This window comes from Canis lupus, chromosome 9, assembly GCF_011100685.1.
Source record: "Canis lupus familiaris isolate Mischka breed German Shepherd chromosome 9, alternate assembly UU_Cfam_GSD_1.0, whole genome shotgun sequence".
Classification (NCBI taxonomy): domain Eukaryota; kingdom Metazoa; phylum Chordata; class Mammalia; order Carnivora; family Canidae; genus Canis; species Canis lupus.
In genome coordinates this window covers 8579337-8599408 of record NC_049230.1, presented here as the reverse complement: position 1 = coordinate 8599408, position 20072 = coordinate 8579337, and the positions used below count along the sequence as shown (strand labels likewise).

At 45.4% G+C, this 20072-nt stretch overlaps 2 long non-coding RNA genes across 3 annotated transcripts; both read left to right on the top strand.

Annotated features, from left to right (window-relative positions):
• The first annotated feature begins 1039 nt into the window (after positions 1–1039).
• Positions 1040–10453, top strand: LOC119873234. 2 transcript variants are annotated; one of them, XR_005364233.1, is made up of 2 exons: positions 1040–1226; positions 8319–10453. It is a non-coding gene; the product is annotated as an uncharacterized LOC119873234 (long non-coding RNA). The 2 variants fall into 2 exon arrangements; XR_005364234.1 differs by having other exon boundaries at positions 1040–1266.
• Positions 10454–12710: 2257 nt separating this feature from the next.
• Positions 12711–18439, top strand: LOC102156400. The gene is made up of 4 exons (XR_005364235.1): positions 12711–14233; positions 14523–14635; positions 14719–14934; positions 17649–18439. It is a non-coding gene; the product is annotated as an uncharacterized LOC102156400 (long non-coding RNA).
• Positions 18440–20072: the final 1633 nt, after the last annotated feature.

Genomic DNA, 20072 nt, shown 5'->3' with positions numbered 1-20072 from the left:
TGAAAAGAAGATTTCCCTAGAAAACACGCTGGGATGGGCAGGGCATAGGCCTGGGCTTCAAGCGAGACTTGAATTTGAACCTGGCCATACACCACTTCCTACCGACATGACGTTGGACAAGTTCTTTAAGTTCCTGGAGCCCAGTTTGCTCATTGAATAGGGCACAATGATCATTAAATGAGGGAATAAGGATAACACTTCTATGCACCTGGTGACTCTAAAGGTTACTGTAATGGTGTTGTGGCCGGTGGCGTTTGAGGTGCCTTAGGAGGAACTTTACAAAGAACGTGTGGGTACAATGCCATGAAAAATCACTATGATTTTATTGGAGATGGAAAACAGTCCTTTTTACCTCGTGTAGAAAGTGCATCTTGGAATAAGGGCAGGTAATATAAAGGAGTCCTTTTCTTTCTCCCCAAGGTGGAGGCCAACAAGGTTTTGGGTTCCATCAAAGATGGCAACTGTCAAGAATGTACAGTAGGCTTAAGGTAGCTCCCAGAAATGAGGGGAAAATATTCAGTTCCTATCGGAAGAAGAAGGTATAGCATACAGCTTGGGGTTGGGAGCCGTGTACCCCTGGTTTGGAGATCCGCTTGCTTTGAAACTGCCTGGCTGCATTACTTTGAACGAATTTCCTAACCTCCCTGGGCCTCAGTTCCCCACTATAAAATGAGGATGATAAAATAGCATGCATTTGGGGCAAGGGTTCTGTGAGTAAGCTCTCGGCAAGTATCAATTACCAAGGGGTATGTCTTTGTTTCTCTTTCGAAATCCGTCCTTCCCCATGACACAACGGGGAAGCAATGCCCAAAGTATGTCATGTCTTGGATTTCAAGCCAACTCACTGAAATCGAGTAAAGATGAGGAAAGAGAAGTTTCTGTTTGTGCTCCAATGTCCTCATCACTCACCACATAGTTCTGCTGATGGGAAAGAGAGGCTGCCGGAAGGAAACAGAAGTTCATCAAGGGCTGGCAAAATATTAATCTGGAAGCTCACGGATGGGCAGTGATGCGGGCTCTCCGGCAGCGGGCGTCCCCTTCATGGTCATGCTACCTGTGGGCTGGACGAGCCCACCACCCCGTCCTTGCAAGGGGGCGGGGGGCACTCACCGTGACGCACCACTCATCCTCTGTTCTAGATCTACCTCCACATTACTTTCTGAGACACGAGGCCGGGAGGGGAATGGAGACAGAAAGGGAGCAGCAGAGTTCAGCAAGAAGCACAGGTACAGGTCTGAATGAATGGAACTCCTCCCTCTTGACAAGGTGCATTTCTCCCCCTGAGTGGTGGGTGGGTTTAACTCTGACCATGCACTGGAATCGCAGAGGAAGGGGCGCCTGGGTGGCTCAGTCGGCGAAGCATCCGCCTTGGGCTCAGGTCATGGGCCCAGGTTCTGGGACAGAGTCCCAGATGGGGCTCTCTGCTCAGTGGGAAGTCTGCTTCTCCCTCTCCCTCTGCCTACCGCTCCCCCTACCTATGCTCTCTGGCTCTCTCTCTCTCTCTCTGTCAAATAAAAAATAAATAAAATCTAAAAAAAAAAAAAAAAAGACAGAGGAAGCTTTACAAAGTTGTGCTGGGACTCTACCCTCATTGGTTATGATTCACTTTCGTTCTGGGTTGAGCCTTGTATGGGCATATTTTTAAATAGCTCCTCAGTGATTCTGATGTGTACCCAGGCTTGAGAACCATTGTCCCACTTGGAAAACCCCGCTGAAAGTGCCCCTACTGCTCTCTTACTTTGCTCGGTGTGATTGATCAGCCACAAAGCTGCTCATTCTAGGGTACACATTAGGGCTACCCGAAGAGTTTGTCAAAATGAGGATGGCCAGGACCTGCCCCCAGAATTTCTGATTTATTTGAAGTGGGGTGCAGGCATCCAAAATATCCCTCCACAAGCTTACGCTTTCATCCATACAAGACTATTCACACCCACACAATTTGTAATAGTCAAGATTGGAGACAAGCCAAATGTTTATCTAGAAGAGGTACGTTAAATAACGTTTAGTCTATTATCAACCTGGAATACTATGCATTCGTGAAAAGGGATGAGAAAGATCTCTCTGATTGCACTGATTTGAAAGATCTCAGGGAAACATATAAAGAAAAAAAGAAACAGAGTAGCTATGATAGGAAGGGGAAAAAGTCAAAAACATACTTTCATGTCTGTCTCTGCATAAAGGAAGATGGGAAGAATACGTAAATCATGAAAATGCTGACTAGAGACTTTTTATACTTTCTTAATAACTGAACTATCTAAATTACTTTTTTTTTTTAAATAAAATTCTTAAATAGTCACTCTGGTGATTCTAATGAGTCCTCAGATTCGAAGACTTTTTTCCAGGGCAGGAGTCAGCAAATTACAACCTGTAGACAAAACCCAGCCTGCTCCCCGTATTTATTTATTTATTTATTTATTTATTTATTTATTTATTTTTTCAGCCAATTTTTATTTGGGAATGATTTTTGACTTTCAAAATTATTGAGAAAATGGCTCAGAAATTCCTTGTATGTCCTACACCCAGTTATTCCCCTATTATTACCAACTACTGAACATTATTATCAACTTAAGGCCAACTTCAAATCTCCTCAGTTTCCCCTAAAGAGCTTTTTGTGGTCCAGGATCCTGTCTAGGATCTCACATTATACGTATAGTCATCATGTCTCCTTAGACTCCTCTTGGCTGTGATAATTTCTCAGATGAACTTTCTCTGGTTTTGACCTTATCAGTTTTGTTTGTTTGTTTGTTTGTTGTTTGTTTGTTTCAAAGTAGGCTCCATGCCCAGGGTGGAATGCAATGCAGGACTCCATCTCATGACTCTGAGATCAAGACTCAGCTTAGATCAAGAGTCAATGCTTAACCAACTGAGCCACCCTGGCGCCCCAGTGACCTTGACAGTTTTAAGGAACACAGGTCCAGCATTTTGCTGGATGTCCCTCAGTTGGGGTCTGTCTGATTTTTTTACTTTTCATGATTAGACTGGGATAATGTGTTTTGGAGAGGCAGCGCACAGACGTAAAATGCCATTCTCATCAGATCATTTCCAGGGCACATGCAATCCACAAGATTTATCACTGTTGATGTTCATCTGGATCACCTGACTGAGGCAGGTTTTGCCAGGTTTGTCCACCAAGAAGTTACTGTTTTTCTGCTCCCTGTCTATACTGTACTCCTTGGAAGAAAGTCATCATGCACAGCCCACACCTCAGATGCAATAGCTACATAAGTTGTTTGGAATTTTCTCCAGTTCTTTGGAGATTTACCTATCCATTTTTTCATTCAATTGCTTCTTAGTGTCATATATACACACACACATATATATATAATTTAATTTTCTTGCTCAATGAGAGACTCCTAACTCTGGGAAACGAACAAGGGGTAGTGGAAAGGGAGGGGGTGGGGGGATGGGGTGACTGGGTGATGGGCACTGAGGGGGGCACTAGACAGGATGAGCACTGGGTGTTATGCTATATGTTGGCAAATCAAACTCCAATAAAAAAATATACAAAAAAAAATTTTCTTGCTCAACCAGCTTTCAGTTAGTTTCTGTATCCTTTTAACATACTCCCATCATTGCAGGGTGTTTGTGTTGTTGTTGTTGTTGCTTTGTTTTTTGAACATTTTCTCACATTCTTGCACTATAGGATATTCCAGGGTCATTTTGTATATTTCCTGTTCCCGAAGAATTAGCCATTTCTCCAAAGATCCTTGGGTTGTTTTGTTTGTTTGTTTGTTTGTTTTCACTATAGAAGATCATGGGCACTAGGTGTACTCATTGCTTCTGAGGAGTCGTGACTTTTCGATTCTCTCAGCTGACAGAACAAGGAGACATATGTATGTATACCCACCTGTGCCTACACATGTATCTACACATATCTCTATGTGTAATTATCTGTGTCTATGTGAAGCTAACTATGCGTTCATACTGATGTCGTTAATGCATTACCCCATGGATACTTCTCGCCTCCTCTCCTTACTTATTTATTTATAATATCCCTTTCCAACAATAAAAAGCCAGATCCCACCATTCTCCATCCATCCACTTAATTGTCCAATTCTGGCATACGTGCATAATGGCTTAACTCATATGCCCATAGTCTTGCAAACTCCACTCATTTCAAAGTTAATTAGATCAGCACTTGTTCCCCAACTTCATTCATTTATGTGCTTACATAATTAAAAATTTAAAAAAAAATTTAAATTCTTTTGTTGCATGCTACATTCCACCTGGGGATTCCTCCAAATGCTTGAGTGATTTTTAAAAATTTGTATAGTCTACTTTCTGTGCTATAAAGTTCCATGGGTTCTGATAATTGTTTGGTTCTTATACCCATCATTACAGTATCAAACAGAACAATTTCAGCACCCTAAAAAATTCCCCACGTTCCACCTCTTCAACTATCCGTCCCATCTGAACTGCTGGGAAGCACTCATCTATTTATCATCTCTATAGTTTTGTCTTTTCCAGAATGCCATATCATTGTAATCTTACACTTTGTAGCTTTTTCAGACTGTCTTCTTTCACTTAACAATATGCATTTGATTTATCCATGTCCTTTGATGGCTCATTTCTTTTTTATTGCTGAATAATATTCCATTTTATGAATATACTACAGTTTATTTATCCATTTACCTATAAAGGACGTCTAAGTTGTTTCCAGTTTGGGGCAATTATGAATAAAATTGCTATGCATAGGCAGATTTCTGTGTGGGCATAAGTTTCCAGACAAGTTGGGTAAGTGCCTGGAAGTGTGATAGCTGAATTGTAGGGTAAGACGATATTTAGTTTCATCGGAAACCACCAAATTGTCTTCCAAAGAGGCGGTATCATTTTGCAATCCCACCAGGAACAAATGAGAGTCCCTGCTGATCTGCATCCTTGCCAAAAGTTGGTATAGTCAGGTTTTGGATTTTAGTTATGTTAATAGATATGAAGAAAAAAATTGTTGTTTTAATTCATTCTTTCATTCATGTTGTTTTATCATTCTTTGATGATACATTGAGTATCTTTTCATGTGCTGAGTTGCCATCCAAATGCCTTCTCTGGTGAAGTTCTGTTCATATCTTTTACTCATTAATTGGGTTATTTTCATATTTTTGAGGTTTTTTTTTAAAGATTTATTCATTTATTTTAGAGAGAGAGAGAGGGCATGACTAGGGGAGGGGCAGAGAGAGAAGGAAAGAAGGAATCTTAAGCAGATTCCACACTGAGTGCAGGGCCCAACACAGGGCTTGATCTCACAACCCTGAGATCACGACCTGAGCTGAAACCAAAAGTCAGCTACTTAACTGACTCTAACACCCAGGCATTCCTCTTATCGTTGAGTTATAAGAGTTCTTTGTATATCTTTATACAAGTCTTTTATTAGATGAGTGTTTTGCAAGTATTTTCTTCTAGTCTATAGCTTATCATTTTATTCTCTTAATGAGGTCTTTTGCATAGCAGAAGTTCTCAATTTTAATAAAGTCTGACAACAATTCCTTGCTTCCATGCACTGCGGTGTTAATGTTTTATCTAAGAACTTATCACCAAACCCAAAGTCATGAAGATTTTCTCCTATGTTTTCTTCAAGAGTTAATTTTTGTGTAAGGTGCAAGACCTGTGTTTAGGTTCTTCTGTTTTGTATAAGGGTGTCTACTGTTCTAGCACCATTTGTTGAAAAGACTATCCTTTCTCCACTGAATTGCCTTTGCTCCCTTGTCAAAGATCAATTGACTATATTTCTAGGAGTCCTTTTCTCAGCTCTGTATTCTGTTCCATTGATTTAATCTATTCTTCCGCTAATACCACACTGGCTTGATGACTAGCCTTTTGGTAAACCTTCTAAATTTGATAGTATGAATCCTCCAACTGTGCCTTTCTTTGTCAGAATACTGTTGCCTAATTGAGATCCTTTGTTTTTTCATATAAACTTTAGAATCAGTTTATTAATATCTACAAAATACTTTGCTAGATTTTGATTGGAATGGTGGTGAATCTACAGATCAAGTTAGGAAGAATTGATAACAATATTGAGATTTCTAGTCCATGAATATGGTATATCTCTCCATTTATTTAAATCTTTGATTTTTTTTCCCCACCAGTGGTTTTGTTTTGTTTTGTTTTGTTTTCCTGTTGTTTTTATAAATAACATTCCTTTGGTCCATAGTCATGCTATTCATTTATGTATTGTCTATGGTTGCTTTTATGCTATAATGTCAGACTTGAGTAGCTGCAACAGAAACTATAACTCACAAAGCCTAAACTTACTATCTCGCCCATTCCAGAACAAGTTTTCTGATCCCTGATGCAGAGTTGCTGAGCATCTTTCTATCAACCCTGCTCTCAATTATCTTTCTTTTTGTTGGCTTTGGGGAAGAAGACATCATCCAAAAAGGAATAAGGGCATCTTGAACCTCAGCAATGGGTTAAAAATTCTCCCTTTCAGGCAGTGAACAGAGGACCAATAGAAACCTTCTTTATTATCAAAGTTTTGTGAGTTGAGTTTAGAAGTAGGTTATATATGAGTTTGCTTATGTTCTGAACTCAGTGCTGTTGGCCTACCAGTATCTTAGTGCCCATGATAGCACATGAAACATGAGAGATTCTTAATAAATGTTTGATGGATGAATGAAGTAAGAAATGAATGACATGTGACAAAAAAATTCTCTGGGCTCTGCTGAAGTGCAGAAATAGCATCTCAGGAGCTATGAAACTGGGATAAATGGAACAGATGCACGAACGATGTAGCTAGCAGCAGATATATATATTAAAAGAATGACCCTTTGTCTCCCAGGGAAGCAAACAGATAACATGAACACTGGTTTCTACCCTTAACAAATGCAGTCTCCTTTTTTAAAAGATTTTATTTATTTATTCATGAGGGACACACAGAGAGAGGCAGAGACATAGGCAGAGGGAGAAGCAGGCTCCCTGTGGGGAGCCTGATGTGGGACTTGATGCCAAGACCCCGGGATCAAGCCCTGAGTCCAAGGCAGATGCTCAACTACTGAGCCACTCAGGCATCCCAGCAAATGCAGTCTTAAATTGAGTCTGTACCAGTACCAAAGCAGTAGGGAGAAAAATGTCTATTATGTATTATCATACTCCAGGCATTCATGATAGGGTCTTTACACATATTATTTCCAAACCATACAATAGCTACAAAGTAGCCAGCCCTTAGCGATCTAATATTAAAGATCAGCAAACTAAGAATCAGAGAGCAAAGTGACTCTTTCAAGATCTCTTCATGTTGAAGTAGTAGAGACAAAACTAACTGGGGGAGGAGGTATAAAGGAATCTTGATCCACATGTTACCATTCAGCCACATTCAGTGCAAGTACCAGCAAAGAGCACAATATGCTTAGAGCTCCCTGCTATCCTACAGTTAGTATCTCTAGATGCCAACTCCAGGGATCTCAAAGGCATGTCATAGACATAAAGAAACCAGCAAACATATGTCTATGTCCATGAAAGTCCATCCTTACTCCTAGTTTGTTTTTCTTGTGTGTTTTTTAAAATATTTTATTTATTTAGCACAAGTGAGAGAAGTGGCAGAGGGAGAAGAAGAAGCAGACTCCCTGCTGAGCAGGGAGCCTGATGGGGGCTCGATCCCAGGACCCCTGGATCATAACTTGAGCTGAAGGCAGATGCTTAACCAACTGAGCCACCCAGGAGCCCCTCTACTTGTAGTTTGTTAATCAATTAATTGGTCAGGTAAGGGAGTCACTTCCAGCTGAGCACACAGCCCTCTGTAGCAGGCACTGAATGAACATCAGCAAAGGGAGAAACCTATTTCCTGCCCACAGGAGCTCATGTTCTCCTTGGGAGTCTAGCACGCATGTGCACATACCATCACCAGGAGAGTCAATGAATTTATTAAAAAGCACATTTAGACAAGTGATCATAAGCACATATATATATATGTGGGCATTGACTCAGTATGATTCAGCTGCAGGGAACTCAAACTCTCCAGTCATTTGTGCATTCATTTATACAACAAATCCTCAACAGTACCTGATTTACACTGTCCAGTTAATCATCTAAACATCAAAAAAACAAAAACCAGACAAAACTCTAGCATTTTTATTATACTTTATAGTTTACATAGACCTTACAAATACATTTCCTACCTTCAAGGTACCTAGTACAGGAATTATTATTGTACCCATCTCAAATCTTTCTATATTGAGGTTCAGGTAAGTGACATGATTTGTCCAAGGTTACAGCTTGTAAGGCAAGGCCTGTCCACTAGCCTACCTACAGTTCCCTCCACCACCCTCAGGTCCCCAGATCTTCAATATGCTAATCTTTTCTCTTCATTCGTGTGAAATCCACAGTTCCCTGTGTGCTGAGCATGCAATGATGAGGGTCTCCTTCTCCTCTCCTGGAGCTTCAAAACTAAACGGCCTCTCCTAGAAGGGCTTGGTAATTTCTTCTCCAGTGACTAGCAAAATGAGGTAGCTCCCAGTCCAAGAACCAGAGCTGATTTAGTCCAGCTTTCACCTATGGAGCATCTACAAACTCTTGTTGTCTCAGCCTAGCTGCTTTGTTACCCCCAGCATGAAAAAGCATATAGGCTCAGCAAACAACTTGCCATGCAATGGCCAAGGCATTTTCCATGGATCCCATTCTCTTTTTAAAAGATTTTATTTATTTATTTATGAGAGACAAGCAGAGAGAGGCAGAGACATAGGTAGAATGAGAAGCAGGCTCCATGCAGGGAGCCTGATGAAGAACTTGATCCCCAGAACCTGGAATCATGCCCTGAGCTGAAGGCAGATGCTCAACCACTGAACCACCTGGGCGTCCCTTCCATGGATCTCTTAACACAAGGCAAGTGAATCTGGTTCAACTTCAAAGCTCTGTGCCCCCAACCCACTGCCTCACCCATCCCCAAGGAACACAGAAACCAGCTACTCTGTTCTCATCCTCCCACACCCCTGTGGCCCTTCAGTGTCTTCCAAACCAAAAAGAGACCTACCACTTCCAGGGGGTAAACAAGGAAGTAGAAGATAGAAATTGAAGTAGACTCCCTAAAAGAACCAATGGACAATCTTTCCATACCTTCCTTCAACACTAAGCAGTAGCTAAGCACCCAAGCCGTACGGAACAGGAGCTTGTATTGACAGAGCAGCTTTTGGCGTCTCATCACAGGTTGGCCAGGGTCCTTCCCCAGAGGGGAATATTTTGCTGTGAGTAAATCTCAAGGAATGGCCTCATCCAACCTCCCACCTCAGAGGAATCAGAACTGACAGGCAAATTCCCAGTACCAGAGAAAAGCAACAAGGTTGAAGGGTGACCGAGGGTTTCCTGAGCTTTTGTTGAAGGCCACAGGTATTCACAAACTCTTGTCGCTCTTTACTCAAGATGTCATGGATGCTTTCTGAAAGGCAGGCTGGAGTGCAGGAAGATGAAATGGATTAACCGTTCTGAGGACAGGCAGTGATTATGACCCAAGCCCCCAGGACCCTGAGGCTGCCATCCAACCACTCATCTAATGCCACTTGTCTTGCAATCCAAAGGACAGACATGTGGTACAGATAACAAGTCAGAAACTGGACAGAGCCAGCAAACGCTCTGAAATGTGTTCTCCGCAATGGGAGTGGGCTCCCCTCCGTCCACTGGGCTCAATGCAGGGAAGGGCTTATTACATCTTGTGCACTGCAGTATCCCTGACACCAAGCACAGTGCCTGGCACATAGTTGGTGACCCATACATCTTTACTGAATGACTGAGACTCTCCGCACCTTCTCTATCCTGGAGCTAAGTCCGTGCACGGACACCAAGCAAGATCAACTCCATTTCAGTGGGCACTAAACCTATGACCCTGGCTACTTTCTTCTGCTGCACTGATGTGGGTGTAACTACAGAACTTGGGCCAACATGGTCAGAACAAGGAATCCGAGTGAGGAGGGGTCTGGTGAAGATGGAGGGAGGGACTGGGAGCAGTCACTGAACTGAGAGCTTCATGCCTTCTGGACTGGGGGCACCAGACTGCTGATGCATGAGAGGCAGTCAGACTCAGAAGATTCCCTGCAGGAAGGAAGGGTCTTGAGCCATCCTAAAGCAAGCGATTCGTCCCTTGATTCAAGATCCAAGATGAGTCACTCTAAACAGTAACTTGTGAAACACTCAGAAGTAATCGAGTAGATTCTTCCTCCAGAAGCTCTTGGGAGGAATCATGATTTTATGAGAAGTATTAGTATCGCTGTGGTTGCTACTACTCTTACTGCCACGATTTTCTTGTCTGACTCACAATGTTTCCCTTTGGCTTAAACTTCTTCTTGGATCTGCCTAGGAGATCATTCAGGAAGAGAGACCAGCACTCTCTCCCCCAGCCCTCAGATTTGTTTGAAGAGATCTGTATGAATCTGGAGAGAGAGAGAGAGACAGATCTCGGTCCCAAGGTTGGGCAGAGCTACTGCAGCTGCAAGGTTATAGGCCCATAAATAAAGTTTATGGTTAAACTGGTCTGACCTGGCTTTGCCCCTAGGTACAGAAGCAGTATCTTGTCATTAGTATGCAGAACACATCAGCCTAATGTCTGCTCATTTGTTCTCAAGCCACTCTGCTCTATAAATCTTTTGGCGAGGGCGGAGTGGGGGGGGGGATTGCAGGGGGCAAAGAGAGGGGTAGACGGAGAAAGGGTCAGGCGAGGGAGGGGTGCGGGCTGCTCTGAGTTGAGTTTCATGACTAAACTCCAACAGGCCCGCCGCTAGTTCATTTGCTTGGTAGAGGGGCAAGTCACAAGTCACATAAAATAAAGTATTTTGTTTCTCCGGTGATAGGTGAAGCAGTAGGAGGCTGTGGGAAATCTAACTGGTAGGATGCGACCCTTTCCTTAATTCTGCAAGTTCCAAAAACAAGGTCAAGGTTATATAGCATAGGATTTTACCTAAAAGGCAGAGTCCTCTGCTTCTTGGGTTGCTTATTTTTGTCTCTGCCTTTGTTTTATTTTGGGTTTGGGGTTTTTTGGTTGTTGTTGCTGGTTTTGGGGTTTTTTTGTTTGTTTGTTTGTTTTGGTGTTGTTGTTGTGTGGGGTTTGTTGGTTTTTTTTTTTTTTTTTTTTTTTTTTTTTTTGCATTCTAAGGAAAGAACTGGATTTCACTCACCCAGACTCCGTGGAGGAGAGCCCTTAGGGAATCAGAGGGGGCAGTTTTCATATTTCCATCCTGCAGGCTAGGGAGCTGCTGGGTGTGAGGGCTCAGCTCTTGGTCACCTCTGCAGAGGGCTACCCAAGAATGAAATGAGGGCGAACAGGCACGTAGGAGAGCTGACCTTGGAAACCTCCCTGAACTAGAAGTTATTGAGAATTGATTGCATTTCCTGAAGGTGAGAGTTTCTTCTTTGCTGGGGTAACGTCCAGACCAGAATAAATCCTGACCCTGGCAGTGTCCTGCCTGGGGACTCTGGTGCGGGGCACTGGGGAGTGAGGAGGAGAGGTGGGTCTGGGACCAAGGCTGGCCTGATGTTTGTTGCCTCAGGGCTTTCCAACTTTCCTGGGGCAGCAAGCAAGAGGACTTCTCACCTTCAGCCTCCACGCAGGCACAAAGAACCTTCCATGGCACATTGGCAAGGGGTTGCAGGAATCATGCAGAGCCATAAATGGCTCGTGTCAGAGACGTGGTGGCCCGGAAGAGCAGAAAGCCAGAGAAGAGGGCTCGGCCCACATCGTGTAGACTGCCCAGCCCCCAACATTGTTCTCTGCTGAAAGATGGTTAAAATTAACCCAGAGTAGCCTTGAAGGGGAAGTCAGGAGCAGGATCCTGCAGTCCTGAGGTCTGAGGGGAGGTGGGGCGGGCCCGGGCCCGCTGGTCCCGGGCTAGCTCTCCAATCCTTGATGATGGCACCCCGGGGCCAGAGGACATAGAGGGTGTCTGCTGAAGGTTTGTATTCAACTCTCAAGCCCTTCATTTATTATTATTATTATTTTTTATTTTTTAAGTAGATCATGCAACTCCCAATCTCAGGGTTGTGAGTTCAAGCCCCACATTGAGCATAGAGCTGCCACAAGCCCTTTATTGTACTGTATTTTTAAAAAAGATTCTATTTATTTATTTGAGAGGGAAAAGACGTGTGCATGCGTGAGCAGAGGGAGAGGCAGAGAATCTCAAGCAGATTCCCACTGAGCATGAAGCCCAATGAGGGGCTCGATCTCACAACCCCAAGATCGTGACCTCAGCCAAATCCAAGAGTCTGATGCTCAACCAACTGAGCCACCCAGGCGCCCCAGGCCCTTTATTTTATTTTATTATTTTATTTTATTTTATTTTATTTTATTTTATTTTATTTTATTATTTTATTTATTTATTTATTTATTTATTTATTTATTTATTTATTTTTAGGCCCTTTATTTTAAAACCAGTTTTCTTCCTCACTCTGGAGTTTCTCAACTGCTGCACTATTTACATTTGGGGCCAGATCACTGGTGTGTGTGCAAGTGTGTGTGATCTTGTGTGTCCGTGCACTGGGGGTTGCTCAGCAGCATCCCTGGCTTTCAACTACGAGATGCCAGCAGCATCCCCCACCCAGTTGTGACAACCAGGAAGTATCTCTGGGCATTGCCACATGCTCCCTGGGGGCAAGATCATCCAAGGGTGAGAATCACTGCCTGTGTCTCTTTTGCCTCCTCCACTCAATGCCATCAACCTGACTCTGCTAGCTGCCTAAGGGCTTTCTCTGGACGGGCAGGAGGAATTGAGCCCCAGGGGACATAGTGAGGGAGGAAATCAAATAAGGATGCCCAAGGTCCTGACCTTAGGGAATTCTGTTGACCCAAAGCACCTTTAAACTCATCCTTTAGAACATAGACCAGAGAGAGACAAGCCATATGGCTCTTCAGGTAGAGCTGTCAGATTTAGCAACAGGGACAAAAAGGATGCAATTTTTTAGTATGAGTATACCCCTATGTTGGATTTGGGATATACTTACACTATTTTGTGTGTGTGTGTGTGTGGGGGGTATATCTGGAATTCAGATTTACCTGGGGGTCCTGTGTCTTATTTGGCAACACTATCTTTAGGTGGTGGTTCTCACATATGGAAAAAGCTCAGAGAGATGTTCTCACAGTGCAGAAATCTTCCATTTTCTTGGAACAGGATTTGACCTGTAATTGAGAACAAAAAAAAAAGGCCCCTGAATCCCACTGAAGCGCTCTCAGAATTCAGGCTGGACTGGAAGACTAGAGGGTGTCTGCATATCCCTGTCTGAAAAAGTGGCCTCTGCTCCCCATTGGTGGTCCTATTTGCACACCCACCCTGGAGAATCTTTCCCTGGACCTGGCTGCAGAGAGGAAACGTGACTGCGGGCGGGCGAGTCTCTGCCCGGCTCTCTCTGGAAGGGGGAGACGTGGCTATTTCATAAACCCACACACAACAGGCACATTTCCTGCTGGAGCTGGGGAGGCAGGGGGACTCTTCACTGCTCTTTTCCTCTGCCATCAATCTTTTTCCTCTTTCAAGGAGAGGCACCATTACTCATGGGCCGACAAACTGAACAGAGGGGAGGAGGGCCAGGGGCAGAAGAGGAGACCTGACTGGTAGGTGTTGGATCCGACAATCCAGGGGAGGAGGGAATCCCAACAGGACCAGACAAAGCTGACCAGGAGCCAGAGAGTTTCAGGGGATTAGATATGGGGGGAGGAGGGGATGGGAAGTCACAGGTGCTTATGCAGATCCTTCAGGGCCATTGGAACCTCTCCATCTGTATCTGTGTCGGAAGGAAGGACGGTGCTGTGGCCCCGGTTGGGGTTCAGGGCCACAGTTCAGTCTTGACCTGCCTGACTCACTTTCCCACGCACATCCCTGTCTCTTCATTTGTCAAATGAGGGGCCAGATCCAAATGATTTTTTTTTAAGATTTTATTGATTTATTCATGAGAGACACAGAAAGAGAGGCAGAGACACAGACAGAGGGAGCAGCAGGCTCCCCGAGGGGACCCCGATGTGGGACTCAATCCCGGGACCCCAGGATCATGCCATGAGCCGAAGGCAGACACTCAACCACTGAGCCACCCAGGCGTTCCTATTGATCCAAACGATTCTTACAGTCCCTCGGATTATCTGCTTTTCCTTCCATTCTCCACATGCTACAAGCTTAGGGAATTCTGCTGCTTACTTCCTTTCATGAAAATCTGAAGCCCTGAGAAACCCTAGGGAGCCCCTGAGCCCCATGATTTTCTTTGAAGGTGATGCAAAGGGACACCACGTCCAACAAGACGTCTCCTCCGGGACAGTGTAACCTGAGGGAAGCAGGTAACTTCTGTGACTCCGTTATACCCACCTGTAAAGTGGGGGAGTAAGGCCTGCAGTTCGTCTACTGAGACAACGAATGAGATAGGTGTTAGGGCAGCATTTTCAAAAATAGAACGGCTCCACACACTTTATACCTAATAGCACACACGTGTGTGGCAGAGACGCACACGCAGGGCAACGTGACTCCAGCCGTCTCTAGACTTTAAGAGTGGAAACAGAGCAAGAGCGTGTCTGGGAAGGGAGGGGGCCAGGTCTTTGGGAAGAAGCTGCCAGTCTGTCTTTCCTTCAGGACAACAGCTAAATTCCAGAGCCTCATCAGACGGGCCCTCCATGTCTTCGTAAAACTGAACTGACAAGCATGACCTCCCCTTGGCGGTTCACCTTATTGAAGCTGTCTGCTAGGTGAGACATTTATTAACATGGATGGACTGCCTACCGCCAGGGCCCCACCACTGAGCGCTCAGCAGAATGAATTCCTTCCCCAGATGCAGTAAGGCTCCGCTTCAATACCATGTCCTCCTCGCCGAAGGGCCCTGACTGAAGGAAGGCCGTGCTTATGACGTGGGAATGGTCAATCCAGGGGGCTGAGGGGCTCTACGTGCGAGCCCCAGTACTGGGACCACAGTGCCTGTTCCACGGCTCTGGACAGGCCACTCCAAACTCAGTTGCCCCAGCCGGGAACTGGATTAAAACTGTCCACGGTAAGGATGGAGCTGGGGAGGGACAGCATGAGAAGTATCACGGAGTCAATCCATTTGAATGTCAGAAAGGTCACAAATCACTCTCCGTCCTGGGGACCCAGTACACACACCCATGTTTAAGATGAAACATTGGGGGGAAATCTCAGAACCAGCCTCAGCAGCACAGCAAATGTATTAGCTATCTGTTGCTGTATAACAAATGATCCGAACACTCAGCGGCTTCGAACAACAAAACACTTATCATCTCACCCAGTTTCCGGTGGGTCAGGAATCTGGGCTCAGCTCAGATGGGTGCCCAGAGTCTCACAGAGTGGATTCGTCTCCAGCCTTGACTCAGGGAGTGGGGGTTCGAACCTGCTTCTAATCCCCTCTGCTAGGAACGCAGGGCTACTAGACGGAGGGCCTCGGGTCCACGCCAGCTGTTAGCCTGAAGCCTCCTTCAATTCCTTGTCGTGTGGGCCTTTCCAGAACATGCTCACAACCTAGCAATCGGTTTCCCTTCCAACGAGGGAGGGCACGTGTGATGGTTAGTTTGACCCATCACCCTGGCTGGACCATGGCACCCAGATATTCGGTTAAACATTTATCTGGAATTTTTCATGAAGGTGCTTATTGGATGAGATTAACATTTAAAGGGGTGGATTTGGAGTCAAGCAAGTTACATTCTGTGTTGCGGCTGGGCCTCATCCAATTATGTGAAGGCCTTAACAGAGCAAGGAGTGACCTGCTCTGGAGAAAGGAAAAAGTCTGGTAGCAGACGGGCTTTAGATTTGAACTTCACCTCTTCCCTGAGGCTCCAGCCTGTTGACCTCCTCCGTCAGATTTTGGACTCAATGAGCCTCGGCAATTGCACAAACTAATTCCTTAAAATCTATCCATCTATCACCTCTCTATCATCTATCCATCCATCCTGTTGGTTGTTTCTCTAGCAAACCCTGATTAATACAGACAGAATCAGAGAGCAAGCCAGATGGAAATCTCAGGGGGTTTTGTAGCTTAATCTTGAGAGTGAAACACCATCCTTTTTTTTTTTACTAATTTTTTTAAAAAAGATGTATTTATTCATCTGAGAGTGAGAGAGTTTATGTGAGTGAGCAGGAGGAGGGGCAGAGGGTGAGGGAGAGAGAATCTCAAGCAGGTCCCCTACTAAGCACAGAACCTGATGTGGGGCTCGATCTTACAACCTTGAGATCATGACCTGAGTTGAAACCAAAGTCAGATACTCATTCAACTGCACCACCCAGGCACCCCCTCTAATTTTTTTTAATGTAAAATACACATAACATAAAATTGACCATGTAAACCCTTTTTTAATCTACAGCTCAGTAGGATTAAATACATTTATAATATTGTGTAACCATCACCACCATCCACCTCCAGAAGTTGTTAATTTTCCTCCACTGAAACTCCCTGTGCATTAAACCATAATCCTCATTTCCCCTTGACACACACACCTCACTCCTGGCCACTACCTTCCTACTTTCTGTCTCTATCAATTTGACATTAGCTGCCCTATGTGAGTGGAATTCAGTACTTTTCCTTGTGACTGGCTGATTTCACTGTTCATTATGCCCTCCAGGTTCCTCCAAGTTGAAGCAGGTGTCAGAATTGCCTTCTTCTTTTTTTTTTTTTTAAGGATTTTATTTATTTATTCATGAGAGACACACAGAGAGAGAGAGGGAGAAGCAGGCTCCATGCAGGGAGCCCGACATGGGACCTGATCCCAGGTCTCCAGGATCAGGCCCTGGGCTGAAGGCAGCACTAAACTGCTGAGCCACCGGGGCTACCCCAGAATTGCCTTCTTTTTTAAGGCTGGGTAATATTCCTTTGCATGGATAGACCACCTTTTGCTTATCCCTTCATCTGTGACACCCATCAACTTTTGCTGTATTCTACTGGTTAGAGGTGAGTGGCTGGGTCCAGCTCACCCTCAAGGGGAGAGAGTTCCAGAGGGTGTGCATGCCAGGTGACGGGGATCGCTGGTAGCCATTCTCAAGGCTGCCTGCCACAGCAGGAGTCTGGGGACAAACATTCTCGTGTAACTTATCAACTGCATGATTTGAAGGCAAGTGATTTCACCTCCTTAAGCCTCATTTTCTCATGTGTTATGGAGAGGGAGGGAGAAGGAGAGCGAAAACAAATACAAAATCAAAAACAAACCTCTTATAGTGATTCTATTGTGCAGTCAGCATCAAGATCTATTGCCTAGAGCAGGTTAGTGACTATGGCCTATGAGCCAAATGGCCCAATACATGATTTTATAAATAAAGTTTTATGAAACACACTTACACTCATTCACTTGCATATTGTCTATGGCAGCTTTCTTGCTACAGCGGCAGACTTGAATAGTTGCAACAGAGACCACATGGTCTGCAAAGACTCAAATGTTAACTATCTGGCTCTTTACCAAACAAGTGGCCTCCAGCAGTGATTGTTCAGTCTTGGTGGATATGGAAATCCCTGGAGAACATGATAAAAATGCAAAGGCCTGGGCCCTTTCTTACTTCCATGGGCCTGCGCCTCCGAGTCTTTATTAGAGCTCCCGGTGAGTCTGTTGCACTGGTTGTCCTGGAGGACAACCCCTAGCCTGCCTGATGAGGAAGACCAGGAGAAGCGGCACCCAGGCCTGAATATCAGCAGACACTGGGCTGAGGTTCTGACCCCTGACCTCTTGTCTTTCTCTCTGTCTCTCTCCTTCCCTCTCTTTCTTCCAGGCTTTTGCTCCATGGAGCTACAGATTCAAACAGGCTTCTCTCCCCAGATTGAGATGTCACAAGAATCATTTCAGTTCCTCATGAAACCGTGGCATGGAGCCATCCCACACAAGGTCCCTGAATCACAGGGGAGGCCTTGCTGGCTACAGTCAGGCACTGGGGTGCCATGGGCCGGTTATATTCTTGGGCAGGATCTGGAAGGCCCACACCTTTGTTCTGACCACTACCTCCTCTGTAGTGTTTTGCTCCTGGGAATAGCCCTGACATCTGTCCAATGCAAAGGGTGTTACTGTGGTGCAGTGGCTCTCAGCCATGACGTTGCATCATTAGAACTCCTTAAAAGATCTAAACAATAATCTGATGCTTGGTCTGCACTCTTGGGGATTCTCGTATAGTAGGTCTGGGGTGGCAACGGGGCAGCTGATTATTAGAACACGGTCGCCTGGCCTGGGAATCATTGTTCTAGACTCTAGAATCTAGAGCAGTGATTTCCAAACATTTCCATGCATCAGAATCCCCTGGAGGGCTTGTTAAAACACAGATTGCTGGGCCCCACCCTAGAGTTTCTGGGAGTTCTGGGGTGGGACCCGTGGATTTGCCTTTCTAGCAAGTTCCCAGGTGTTGCTGAGGCTGCTGGGGGCAAGACTGTGAGAACCACTATTTTAGTACCCCATCAGGTCGGACCAGGGAAGGGACTTGAACAGACAGAGAAACATGGGCTTGATTCAGGGTATTTGAGTCCTGTGGGGAAACCACTGGCAAGTCTGTCTCTCCAGATCTCGGTTTTGTTGTGTGCGGATACTAAGTCCATCGGCGGGTGGGGGGGGGGGGGGCGGGGGGGCCAACAAGGTAACATAATATCTGCTGATCTCCAGATAATTCCCCCTGGAGGGCACCAGGGAAAGATCAAGGATGATGAACAAGGGATGGGTGAAACAAAGCCCAGGAAAACAAAGCATTTCAAAATTGAAATTACTCAAAGCTTCTTTAAAACCCACCACCAGTGGGAACCTGAAAGTGTAATTATTACAGAACCCACGAATATAATTAGGCGCTTCCCTCCTGTCCCCACCCACTTCTCCCAGGCTTTGGGAATGGGAGAAGGCGGGAGGGGGTCCGGAGAGTCTCCAGACTCACAACACAACACCCTACATTCCCCTGCTCTTATAAACTTCCTCAAAAAACAGTACTTGGATCTGGCTGGAGCCAAACCCCAGAGCTTCTTGTCCATCAATTAATATTTATTGGGCCTTCACAATGAGCTAAGCAGGCATATAAAAGACAACAGTTCCTGCAGACTGTTATTAAGCCAGAGAAGAACAAGCACCTCGCCTTCCTTTTCAGAAGGTGCTGGCAGCTGGGTGGTTGTGTCTGGGTCAAAACGAACATCCAACCACTCAGCCCACAAAAATTTACTGAGCACTCGCTACGTTGCCGACACGGTTGTAGGTACTGGAGGTGTGGCAGTGAGCGAGACAGTCAGAAGCCCTGGGCCAGGTGGAGGGTACAGGAGAGGGACCCTAAGAAGAATGGGAGAGAGGCCGGTGGCAGGTACAGCCCCACACGTGGAACCCTGAGTCCCCGCCACCCTGCCGTAACCCTGATTTTACATGCTCCTTTCCAAAAAACTGCTACTGGGATGTAGCTGTGTAGGATTTCGAGGCCACCAGGGGAAGGAGTCTGAGTTTAGACCACGTGAAGTGCGTTTTCCCCAAGAATGAATCAGATGCTCGTTGGAGCTCTGAATCTCTTGCCCAAGTAAAATATTCACCTTCAAACCATTTGAAGCCAGAAAATCTCCAGAGCATCTTCTCATCAGCTGCCCTGCTCCTCAGATGCCATGGGCCAGTTTGGAAGCTGCCTTGACCCTCACTGGAAGCTGTGACTCCTCCAGGTCAAAGGTGGCTTGTCAAACTCTCCCAAAAGGCACTTGCGGGTTTCCAGCGTGTGCAGTGCCCTTCTGGGAAGGTGGCTGGGGACCAGAAAGTCCGTATCTGAGCCTGACTGGTGGCCACAGCAGGAGTGCTCCCAGTCAGGATCCTGGGACTAGAAGCTTCACAGAAGCAGGTATCATCGTCCACCATGGCCATCTGAGCACCTAGCAGTTTCTTTGGAACCCAACGGGTGAGTGAAAGAAGGAATGAGTGAATAAATAAATCAGAAGCACTTTGTGGGGATCCCTGGGTGACGCAGCAGTTTGGCGCCTGCCTTTGGCCCAGGGCGCGATCCTGGAGACCCGGGATGGAGTCCCACGTCAGGCTCCCTGCATGGAGCCTGCTTTTCCCTCTGCCTGTGTCTCTGCCTCTCTCTCTCTCTCTCTCTCTGTGTGTGACTATCATAAATAAATAAAAATTTAAAAAAAGAGAAGCACTTTGTGGACCTTTGCAGTCCTATGAGGTTTGTGCCTGGAACCCTCTCCACCCT